Consider the following 13,349-nt stretch of genomic DNA (forward strand, 5'->3'; position numbering starts at 1 on the left):
GCTGGAAACTTTTGAATATTGGAACAGAATGGGAACGTAGAGAGAATCCTGGAACTCGAAAATCATCGGACTCGAAAAATCATCGAAGTCGAAAATCCTCGAACTCGAAAAACCTCGAACTCGATAATCTTCGACTTCGATAATCGTCGAACGCGAAATAATCTCGCACTCGATAATCCTCGAATTCGATAATCCTCAAACTCGAATAATCTCGAACGTGAAAACCTCCTCGAACTTCGAAATTCCTCGAACTAGAATAATCTCCAACTCGAAAGAAACCTCGAACTCGAAAGTGCTCGAACTCGCTTGGCTGTATGAAATCAATAACTACTGAATTCGTAACGTGGTATTGAAGTCGTACATTGTAAGCCTATCGTGTATCCTAATTAAGAAGATTAGGTCCTAATTGGGAAAGTCTTCATTTAGAAAATCATACCGTAGTTCGGCTTGTCTTGATCAAGAGAGGATAGTCCTCGGTTTGATTTGGTTAACGAACCCGTTTGATATGGCCTCCAATAGGATCAGAATTAGGTTTTGGTGTATTCACGATGGATTATATCGCTAGATCTTTTGGCTTCCGTCGTTATTTCGATAAACTCAGTAAATTTGAGATGCAGTTTACGAAGCAGTTACTTTAGATGATATCTTCAAGTAATAAACTTTGCAAATAGTTTCTTAGGATTGATTTTTCATTTAATTGTGGTCACACCAATTTGCATTTTTGATTGGCTGTCTGATGACGTCATATCTCCCAAGATCAGAGGATTAACATTGAAAATTTTTCATATCTTTCCTGTCTGTACTTTTCCTCTAATACTTTCATTATAACTTTTACTTTTACTTGTACTTTTAACTAGTGCCAATTTGCATTTGATTGGTTCTGACTGATGACGTCATTTCTCTCTAGATCAGAGGATTAACACTGAACAATTTTTATATCTTTTTACTGTCTTTTACTTTAATTTTAAAGTTTACTTTTACTTTTACTTTTACTTTTAACTTGTGACGTAGCTGCGCTTAAATCGTTATAGCAAAGAAGTTCCTATTACGCCAAACGCCAAAGGCAGCTGGATTCCGTTATCCCATTTGCGAATCTCCGAAACTGTCACCTTGGAGAGATTAATTTCAGACGAACTTTATTGCGAAATATTGAAGGGAGTCGGTTTTAGCGTTTTATTAACGATTACAATTGCAAATACTTAACGATTAGATTTGCAAAATATTAAAGAATTAGAATTGCAAATGCTGTTTTGCCAAGTGCAGAGCGAGAGAGGCTCCCGTTTGGTATATTTTTCGTCGGCTGTGACTGGTATTCGTTTCGTTATTGATAGCGATGATGAAATACAGTGAGCTGATTTATAATTCAAAAAGTATGAATATTCATGTCGTGGAATTAGTCGCGTGAATTTTATTTTAGCAATTTTATGTTGCTGTGACTTTTTTATTTTTATTTTTTTTTTATTTTTTTTTTTTTTTTTTTTTTTTGCTTTAGTGGGATTGGGTGGGTGGGGGGGGGGGGGGGGGGGAAAGGGTGGCCGTTGACAGTCAAATTTCGTCTTGAGAAACACCTCCACTCGAGAAAGATCTTGTTCAGGACAAGGCCAACTTCAATAAAGACATAAAGAAATGGACCTATGTATCAGGGTAGACGACCTGAATTAGTCACAGAATAACACCCACGTGAATTATTTATTCCTCTTCTTTATCTCCTTCCATCTCTTCCTGTAAACTTGGTGACGCCAGATACATCACAATCAATCAATCAGTCCTGTAGCTGGGTTTATATCCCTCCAGTACCAAATGAAAAGGAAAGAAGTACGGACGCTCCTCTACGTACGAATGTCTGTTCGTATCTTGATCTCTTCGTATCTTGATCTCTTCGTAACTGCAAATTCATAAACGCAGAGTTAGAGTCAATACGTACAGTACTATTCTGCTATTACTAAAACGCAATACTATAGTAGATTCAAATCACCCAAGCATCTGATGTCTAGGTCAGTCCCTTACGACGCTCCTGATTGCCTGTTGATAAGCCAATCACAGGGCTGGAAACTCTCTCGAGAGAGAGAGAGAGTTCTCATAGGCAGGATGTATGCTCCACCTCTCTTGAGGGATACGTCTTTCAAAAGCACCCATTAGGAGAGGTGGAACATACATCCTGCCTATGTGAACTCTCGGGAGAGACTGAGAGTTTCCAGCCCTGTGACTAGCTGACTAGCTTATCAACAGCCAATGAGGAGCATCGTAAGGGACTGGCCTAGACATCAGATGTACGGGTGATTTGAATCTACTATAGTACATTACTGTATTTTATAGAGTAATTGTTAATATGAATGACACATCAAACTTAAATACGATAATAAAACTATGATAATGATACAGTCAAGTACAGTTTTCATTTACAGTGACCATTGTTAGCATCTACGAAAGTTCTTAAGTAGAGGAATAACGTATTGAAGTGGAGATTATCTCTTCTCTCTCTTCTCTCTCTCTTATCTCTCTCTCTCTCTCTCTGTCAAAACTGTTTTCTTTAATAGTGGAAGCCCCACGAGAATAAGGCAGGACAAATAATCCATGCCGCATTCCTATAACTGCTCAGTATTCTCTCTTCTCTCTCTCGTATCTCTCTCTCTCAATCTCTCTCTCTCTCTCCTCTCTCAATCTTCAAGGCAGACAATAGTCCATGTCGCATTCCTATAACTGCTCAGTATTCTCTCCTCTCTCTCTTCTCTCTCTCTCTCTCTCTCTCTCTCTCTCTCTCTCTCTCAATCTTCAGCAGAAAACCCCTATGGATAGAACCTAGAGATTATAAGCTTAGGGGAAATCAGCCTGGAAAGAGAGAGAGAGAGAGAGAGAGAGAGAGAGAGAGAGAGAGAGGAGTTATAGGTAAAGGAAAGGTGATAGATAGATAAATGTGAGGGAATGGAACGTAAAACCGATACACTTGGTATTGTATCTCTCTCTCTCTCTCTCTCTCTCTCTCTCTCTCTCTCTCTCTCTCATAGAGAGGAGTCTTAATATCATTGTATTGAAGTTTGGCATCAAAATGATTTTGTAATAATGTACATTGCATCTTGTAGTCAGATTCGGTGAAATATGTTTGAATGTAATTACATTCAAGCATCAACACACATGAGTGCGCCATTATTATAATTATTATAATTGTTATTATTATTATTATTACTATTAGTATCATCTTCCCCCATTCCAGAGTTCCAGCGACCCTCGGAATTGAATATTCCGCACAGGTTCCCTTTAGTCATTCCAGATTCCTAATTGAGGAGAGAAGCAATTTCAAGTTAACCAATAAATTTGCTTAAGGGTTACCTTTAGTTCTGAATTAAGAAACGCTGTTCGAGTCAAAAAAAAATAGATGCTGCACCTTTCATATACCGCTGTAATGGACAGTAATCGGTCATGTATCATTGTAATATTATATATATATATATATATATATATATAATATATATATATTATATATATATATGTAACATAACATATATATATACATATATATATATATGTGTGTGTGTGTGTGTGTATAAACAAAGTCGCTGTTTATCAAGGTGTTACTTACACAGAGATCCTCTGAAAGCTTGGTGAATTTTTACAATAACAGAGTTTGTCACAAACACACCGTGATATTGAAATTCTCTCTCTCTCTCTCTCTCTCTCTCTCTCTCTCTCTCTCTCTCTCTCTCTCTCTAAGCAATTGTCTGATATCTCACTATGCAATGACTCCCGGGTGGAAAGTCTCTGTACGCAATTCCTCGCGTAATTGTTGTAAGGAATTTTAATGAGATTGCAATAAAACGCGAAGGAGGTAATTTCATGGCTTATGAAGGAATGTGGAATGTCTAAGATTAAGTTTCCCTTAGGTACCTGAGGGACTTTATTCTTCATATTTTGTTTTCTTTATGTTGCGTTAATCTACAGGTTCCGGAGGAGATCTTTTGCAAGAGGGACGGCTCTTTTGTCCCCAGCGAGGATTGTGAGGCCTCGCGGATTCTTTATTCTTCCTCACGGATTTCGGAGAATCGCATGAAATAATCTAGAGTTAGTTTCAGGCTTAATTACGATTTTCTATACAGGCATACTGTGAGTTACAATTTTCCACTCATGCCGTACGGTAGAAAATCAATTTTGTTGTAATATTATTATTATTGTTATTTTTATTTTTTTAATTTTATTTTATTTTTTTTTTTTTTGGGGGGGTGGTCTATCACATTCCTCCAATTCGACTGGGTGGTATTATAGTGTGGGGTTCCGGGTTGCATTCTGCCTCCTTAGGAGTCCATTATTATTATTATTATTATTATTATTATTATTATTATTATTATTATTATTATTATTATTATTATTATTATTATTGAATATAATGACAGAATTTACGGGATTTATTTTGTACAGAGTTCTCGCAATTGAGAGAATTCTGTGCAAAATAAATTCTGTAAATTCTGCCATTATGTTCAACAAAATATGTTTGAAAGAAGGTCTGTTTGCCAGATTCATTATTATTATTATTATTATTATTATTATTATTATTATTATTATTATTATTATTATTATTATATTATTATTATTATTATTATTATTATTATTATTATGATACAAACCTACTCATATTGAACAAGCCCACCACAGGGACCCACTGACTTGAAATTCAAGCTTCCAAAGAATATTAAGATGTTTATTAGGAAGAAGCAAGAGGAAGTCAAGGGAAATATAATAGCCTGAGTTTGTCTTATTTTATCTTACGTTATCTCATCTTATTTACGAGAATGAACGGAGATCTCGAGCGTAGGCTTCTTGTAGATTGAGTAACCGCACCGCGCCTATTCATTTCGCCTCCTGCGAGAAAAGGACGTTGAGACAATTCCTAATCTTCATCTTGCAGTGGATTACGCCGGTCGTTGATTATCCTATTACTTGCTCAGCCTTCAGCAGCCTTCAGCGTCCATTGCCTTGGGTGGGATCCTCTTAAGCGCTAATGAATGGCCTTTCAGTCCTATTTAGGTCCTTCGGGAGTCCTATTTGGGCTCTGCGAGTCTCCTCCTTATGCGTTTATCCTCCACAGGCGCTGAGCGTTGTCCTCCGGGCTCTGATGGTACCTGTATCGAATTTTGAGGGAGATTGTGTTTGCCTAATCCCGCGTGCATTGCGTCGTTATGCCGTCATTTCGCTTTTATAATTACATATTAATGTTTTTTTTAATTGTATGTCAATTATTACTTGGTTTGTAAGGGTTGATTGAAGCGCTATTCAGCGTTAGGGCCAGAATGCGATTTTTTATTTATTTTTTTTATTTTTTTATTGACACGTGTGGATCTGTAAATATTTCAGTCTGTGCCTTTGTTTGTATACGTGGATCACACACACACACACACACACACTATATATATATATATATATATATATATATTATATATATATATATATATATATATATATATATATATATATATAATATATATATATATATCGAGCTACAATGTCCTTTAATATCTAATTCGCTCTACCTCGAGTTAATATATTTTCATATATGCTTAACCCGAAGGGGAAGGGAATTTTTTCTCGATAATAGATTTACCTGGATTTATAATGTACCTGCGTTCGCGCCCAAGGTACAGGTAAATCTATTATCGAGAAAAAATTCCCCTTCGGTTAAGCATATATGAAAATATATTAATTCCGAGGTAGAGCGAATTAGATATTCTAAAGCGGACATTGTAGCTCGATATATGTATATGAATCACGGTAATGTGATATGACTTATATATAATAAATATACATCTATATATATTATTATATCTATATTTATATATATATATATATATATGTGTGTGTGTGTTGTGTGTATACTAGATATATATATTATATAATATATATATATACATATATAGTATATATACATACACCATACGTTAAACATGCTCGCACACACGTATTCATCTTCGTAAACCGCACACACCTTTCTACGACAAGAGCTGAGAGTAGGCACATCTTAAAAGTGTCCCGTAGACGTGTAACCTCATATAGTCTCCTGTATACATTAGTATGTATGTGTGTGTGTGTGGGTCTGTTTGTTTCCCCCAATGTCTCTATCGGGTTTAGGGTTAAATTCGCTCTTCTAGCGAGTGCGTGTTTCTGAATACAAATTGGGTGGTAGACTGTTCCCATTTACTTCTGTCCCTTTTTGTCTATCTTTGTCTCGTATTTGGAAGGATTTCTCTTCAAGGCTCATCCCCCCCACCCCATATATATATATATATATATATATATATATATATATATATATATATATATATATATATAATATATATATATATATCTATTCGATATATATATATATATATATATATAGATATATATGATATATATATATTATATATATATATATATATATATATAGATATATAAATAACGGAGACGTATATGTCCTCTGTATACGTATGTCTGTATGTATCTTTTTCCTCGTTCGATACGAGTACGGTATTTATTTAGTATGACGAAGTGATATTCTTCAGCCAACTGTTGGATTGTCGGTGAGCAAACTTTGCAGTTTACGGAAACTTCCTTCAATAACTTTACCAAACTTCAGCGCGATATTACTTTCCCTCTTCCTTTAATAAAGATGGAGAGAGAGAGAGAGAGAGAGAGAGAGAGAGAGAGAGAGAGAGCCACTGAAGCCGTTTTAGGTGGTGAACTTGAAGAGTACATTTTGTTTGCTTTTATATCTTTCATTTAAAAGCGTCGTGACTGATGACTTATATTTGAATTTTATTTTACTCTGTTACTTATTATTTGGAAAGTCCGTTAGGGAAAAAACAGATATGAATTAAACCGGGGGGTTATTTATTGAGGACGTGGGAAGAATTCCAGACTGTGAAAGTCGTGGAAAAGAAACATAATGAATCCTGGAGTTGCCTATCTGTAAAATTACTGATATGAAGTGGTTGCAAGACAGGTGTCCCTATCACACCTGGATAAACAAGGACCGCTTCCTGTTCTCACCCATTTTTGGCCCATACACCCTTTTAACATAGGTCAGAATGTCACCCCACCCCCCTTTCCAAAATTGTCTGCCTCAAAGGATGCATTCCAAATAATATGCGACAAAATACTGACACAAACACAGTATTGTGGACCGATGCTCACTGTGTATTGTGTGGTCCTACAGACAGTTTGAACCTGCCAATCTGAGGTCACAACCTACTCGCCCCCCCCTCCCCGAAACTGAAGAATTCCCCCTGGTTGAGAACCACTACTATAAGTCTGCAGACGAGATAACGATAACGCTTCACGGTAGAGTTTATGACAGATGAAGGAATATTGTAGATTTAGACAGTTCGAGTCAGAGTAGTTGTGTATTTGAAATATATGATCATATTCCGTGGATTTTCTTACGGAAGGAAAAATGAAATAGGCACGATCTATAGCTCAAGATAAAAGAGAAGCTTTCTGTAACTGTATATAAGAATCTGTAAGTATGTAGAGGAATAGGAAAAGAATAATAGAAGCTTGAGGGATTATAGCGAGTAAAAGGGGAATATGTCATATGTAAATTTCCTCTCATTTTTTTTTTTTTAGGCAAGGTATCAAAATCAGATAAAATGCACAAAATTTGCAAAATTAAATAAAAAATGCATAAAATTCATAAAATTAAATCAAATACACAAAATTGGCAAAATTAGATAAATTACACAAAATTCGCAAAATCAGATAAAATACACAAAATTAAGTAAGATACACAAAATTGGCAAAATTAAATAAAATACACAAAATTGGCAAAATTAGATAAAATACACAAACTTCGCAAAATTAAATAAAATGAACAAAATTGGCAAAATTAGATAAAATACACAAAATTCGCAAAATTAAGCAAAATTAGATAAAATACACCAAATTTGCTAAATTAAATCAAATGTTCAAAATTTGCTTGCGGAGATACCTGGTAAAAATGATATATATTACGCCTGTATGGAATATCTTCAGTTGAAAGCTGCGTACGTTCATAAAAGAATATATTAAATAATTTAGTTAATGAAATTAGGCCCCTGACTGAAAGTTTTTTTTTTTGGGGGGGGCCGGTAGAAGCGCCTATTCACTGTCTAATTAAACAGTTTATTTATCCCGGAGAGAGAGAGAGAGAGAGAGAGAGAGAGAGAGAGTTAGTTAGTTTTATACGCCTTAGCTTTATACTCTTCCCTGCGGATAAAGAGTCTTTTTAAGCGTAGGTGATGCATAATAGAATCAGGAAAGAGATCCATTACCTCATTTCGAATAATTCACGATTTAATGGCACGTTGCTACAGATTTCATTCCTGGCACAAACTCCTCGGCTTGCAAATGCATAAAACATGGTATTTTATTTTATTTTTTTAATTTTCATTTTCATTTTGCCTTTGAGAGGTGAATTCTGTAGCTTTAGGTAAAGCTTTTGATATATAGTACATATATATATATATATAGATATATATATATATATATATATATATATATATATATAATCATTTAGAGTTATGAGTGTTATAGACTGGAGTTTCTAAAGGTTTATTCAGTCGAAATTACGTTCGTATTTTATCTTCAAAAATTGTTGTTTTTTTTTTCTTTTGTCGGGGTAGTTTTTTTTTGGCAAATTCTGTACACCAACCTTCAAGCGTATTTAAGTTATTAGTTAATGGTTATTTGCATTCATTACGTGGTTGGTTGTGGTGTTTACATATAATTATATATATATATATATATATATATATATATATATATATTATATGTAATTATATATGTATATGTAATTATGTAAACACCACAGCCAACCACGTAATGAATCACAAATAACCATTAACTAATACCTTAAATACTTTTGAAGGTCGTGTACAGAATTTGCCAAACACTATTCCGACAAAAAAATATATACATATAAATGTGTGTGTTTAATCATAATATATATATATAATAATTTATATTATATATTATATAAAATATGTATAATATATATATATATATATATATAAATATATATATATATGTGTGTGTCCCTTGTGTGTGTGTGCGTGTGTGTGAGTGAGTGTGGGGGCATTTTTGGCATCAGCAACTCTGGCAAGACTACTACATTCTTTTAGTACTTCTTGTTATTTTCAAGACTGAGTTTTTAAAAGAGTAAACCGTCCTTTATACTTGAGAATAGAGTTGTTTCAGCCAATCGGCCACGGCCGTCTATCTCCAAGCCCACGACAACAGATAGGAGTAATGCCTGAAAAAGTTTGAAAACAAGACTCGGAAATGGTTTGTCACAAATCTCACATTCCAATTCAGAATTGATAGAATTTCACAGAGCAGGATACCTTCCCCACTCAGTGGATTGCGTCTTATTTTTGCGTTTAGCACAGTTTATGGCGAGAAATTAGATTTGTAAATGTCGCTGGTCCTAGATGCCCGGGATTCCAGAGTAGTTTATACGTAGTGGCCTACATACACACACACACACACACACACACACTCACTCATATGTGTATATGAATGTGTCTGTGTTTGTGTGTATATATATACACAAACGCAGACATAGTTATATATATATATGTAAGTGTCTGTGCTTGTGTTTATATATACATACATACATGCATACAGACGCACATACACACACACACACGCACGAAGAAAAATGGCCCCTTAAAGCACTATTTGGACGTTGCAACCATATATTTCAATTAGGGCACGAAAGGAAGTGCTCGAAATATATAGTTGCATCGTTACATCTTCTAAATAATAATAATAATAATAATAATAATAATAATAATAATAATAATAATAATAATAATAATATCTTAAATCCTTCCTATACTATCTTCTTCTCACTCCTATCACAAGCCCCCTTCATCCAATCTACCCCCTCTCATACACACCGAGTGGGTACTACGAACTACATATCCCCCAGGAAGGACATCCTAAAAGCTTTCCTTTGTGCCCTGAATGGCATTGAGAAAAGAGTCCTCCTGGCTTAAGTAAGGTCACATTGGCCCTCAGTTTAAATTTCGTTCCGAGTTAAGGATGTCATAAGGATGCCATAAGGATATTAAAAGGACGTTCCTTTTAACGGCGTGTTCACTTCGCTTTGTTATCTTTCAAGTGATAATTGAAGTTATCATGAAAGCGTTATCCCGGAGAGGAGGCCTCAGGGGAGGTACTAACGATGGCAGTCTGCCTCCCTTGCTCTGATAATGTTGTATATATACGTATATAAATATATATATATATATATACTATATATATATATATATATAGATATATATATATATACATATATATATATATATATATATATATATATATATATATATATATACAGATTCTATGGTCACTTTTACCAGATATACGTATGTAATTCTAATAGCCCACAACTGCCCTCTTAACTTCTCAAATTCTTTGCTTTTTTTGTATGCGCTTGTCGCTACAAAGCCCTGAGATCCAACTTCAAAGAAATATGAAGAAATCGCGATGCCCGGTAGCAGGGGACGAAGCGGCCATACCACGATCACGACGAGGTCACCTCCTTGCCGACCTGACCTCCCCGAGAGGATCGTTTGTGAATATTACAATTACACACACACACACACACACACACACATATATATATATATATATATATATTAACATACATATAATATATATAATACATGTATTATATGTATATATATATATATATATATATATAAATATATATATATATGTGTGTGTGTGTGTGTGTGTGTATGTGTGTATGTTCTTTATATTCACATAAAAAAATTGTATGTCTGAGGTTGGACCCACATATGCAACCCTATCATAGATTTAATTGCCATATTTGTGAAGGGTTATTCTTAAAATTGCTGAGATTGTAAACATATAAACAAAAAAGTTTGCCAGTCACTAATATTAAATTCGTATACAGAAACATTTCCTTTAAAACTACCAGGGTCGACTATATAGGCAAACATAATTTTATTGTGAACATAAATATTGTATTTTATCACGCAAGAGTTTTATTGGCATTTTGTCAATAGGAAAATGGGGAAATATTCCGTGAACATATATTATTGAGAAATTGAGGCGAATATCGACGCCGTGGTTTTCGAGGAATTATGTAAAGAAATAACTTCACTTTGAAAAAAAATAAAACTGTCTGGGGGATTCCTATTGTTTGGTAGGTTTTAGGAAAAATGCTATTTTATTATTTTAAATTCCCATTGTTGCATTGTAATCACGAACCACTTTTACATTGTGAATGATTAACAATGATCACTGTAATAGCTCTTAATTTCAAGGTTTGTTTCTGTAATTCATTACATTAATTAATGGGATGTATAAATACTTTGACATGTAATAGCTCTTAATTTCAAAGTTTGTTTCTGTAATTCGTTACGTTTCTTAATAGGATGTAAAAATACTTCGGCTTTCATAAACACATAACGAAGGCTATAAAATAAACACCATTGCCATCAGACTGGCAGTGGCAATGAATGAAGTTTTTGAAACGAAAATTATATAAGGTTAATGATCTAGACAAAAAGGGGTGACTTTATCATTCGGGTATTGGAGGCGATCTAGGTCTGGATATATTTGGTAAACTCTACTTTTTACAATTTTTTACAGCGTGAAGTCTGATGTAAACTAAAAGGCCCTTCACAATATACTTTTTTTGTAAAGACATATGGTTGTAAATTAATATTTGTAACGAATATGTGTGCACACTCGAACACCTGTGATCTACGTTAATTGGGTACTGCGCAAAACAAAAAAGGAAAAAAAAAAACATTTGGACATATTAATTCATAAAAAGAGCGTGTGTCGTGGCCCGCTACATGATTACAAACATTTTCATTCTAGGACTGTTTATTTTAATTCTCAGAGGACTTTTTCATTGATAACTTGATAATAAGGATTTTTGCCTGACGTTCTGCTCGATAACGACATTAAACGGCTCGAAATTAAGATTCATTATCTTGACATCTGGCACCCCAACAGTGTCAGATTTGTTTTATTTTTGTTTTTATTAAAGGCAGCGTCTACCTGAACAGATATACGTACTCCTTTATATATCTATATATATATATATATATATATATTATAGATATTATCATATGTATAAATAGATATATATTATATAAATAACTATATATAGACATATATATACCATACATAATATATATATATATTATATATATATATATATATATATATATATATATATATATATATAACATATATATGTAAAGGGAATCTTAGTTTGTAACTAATGAGTTGGCAGGCATGATGTAAACTGAGGGCATAGTATTTAAAATTAATCTTCTTTAGATAGATATATATATATATATATATATATATATATATATATATATATATATATATATATATACACATATGAATTTCTATCACATCGGCCGAGTCAGTAACATCACTGAAGTCTTGGTTTCTCCTCTGTGCGCTGGTTCGAATCCACGAGACGGGAAGAAAATTATTATCAACTAAAAATTTTCCCCTCCAATCAACATATATGAACCTATATTATGAAATCCGAGGTAGAGCGAATTGAATACTGAAGGACATTTGTAGCTTATAATATTATATATAATATAATATATATATATATATATATATATATATATATATATATATATATATATATGCTATGTAGACTAGTCATTGATGTCAGATCTTATTCCCTGTGTGAAATAAAGACATGAATACTTAATATTAATATTTACATCTGGGTTAGTCACTGTGTAAAATAAGAGAAATTAAATGTCTTCCGAGGCATGATTCTTCATTACTTAGCCAGAAATACCTGTCGACATTACGCTTCTAGAGTCATCTGTCGAAGATCTGCAGAAGTTTGGGATCTTGAGGTGTTCGCTGGATTTGTTGGTCTCGAGAGAAAACTTTTGAGAATAAAATGGCACCCGTGTGTCACTTTTCCATTAATTTTGCTCTCTCTCTCTCTCTCTCTCTCTCTCTCTCTCTCTCTCTCTCTCTCTCTCTCTCTCTCTCTCATATGCACACACACAAGTTGGCAATTCAGTGATCGAGTTAAAATTTGAAACCTTGTTTGTCATCGAATTCTTAATTTTTATTTATTATTATTATTATTATTAAAGCCTTGTATCCAAGAAGGTGTTCTCCCTGCTTTTATTATTATTAGTATTATTTGGGAAACTATCACAAAAGTATATACAATGTTTTAAGGGGTCCACAATAATAAAAAGGTTAAAAGTTCGTGTATCATTTATAAACTCTTCTTAAAAGCTTTCGAACCCTCTTCTGGGTTCATCTTCGGTTTATAAATGATACACGAACTTTTACCATTTTTGTTATTG

Source organism: Macrobrachium nipponense, chromosome 38, assembly GCF_015104395.2.
Source record: "Macrobrachium nipponense isolate FS-2020 chromosome 38, ASM1510439v2, whole genome shotgun sequence".
Lineage (NCBI taxonomy): Eukaryota > Metazoa > Arthropoda > Malacostraca > Decapoda > Palaemonidae > Macrobrachium > Macrobrachium nipponense.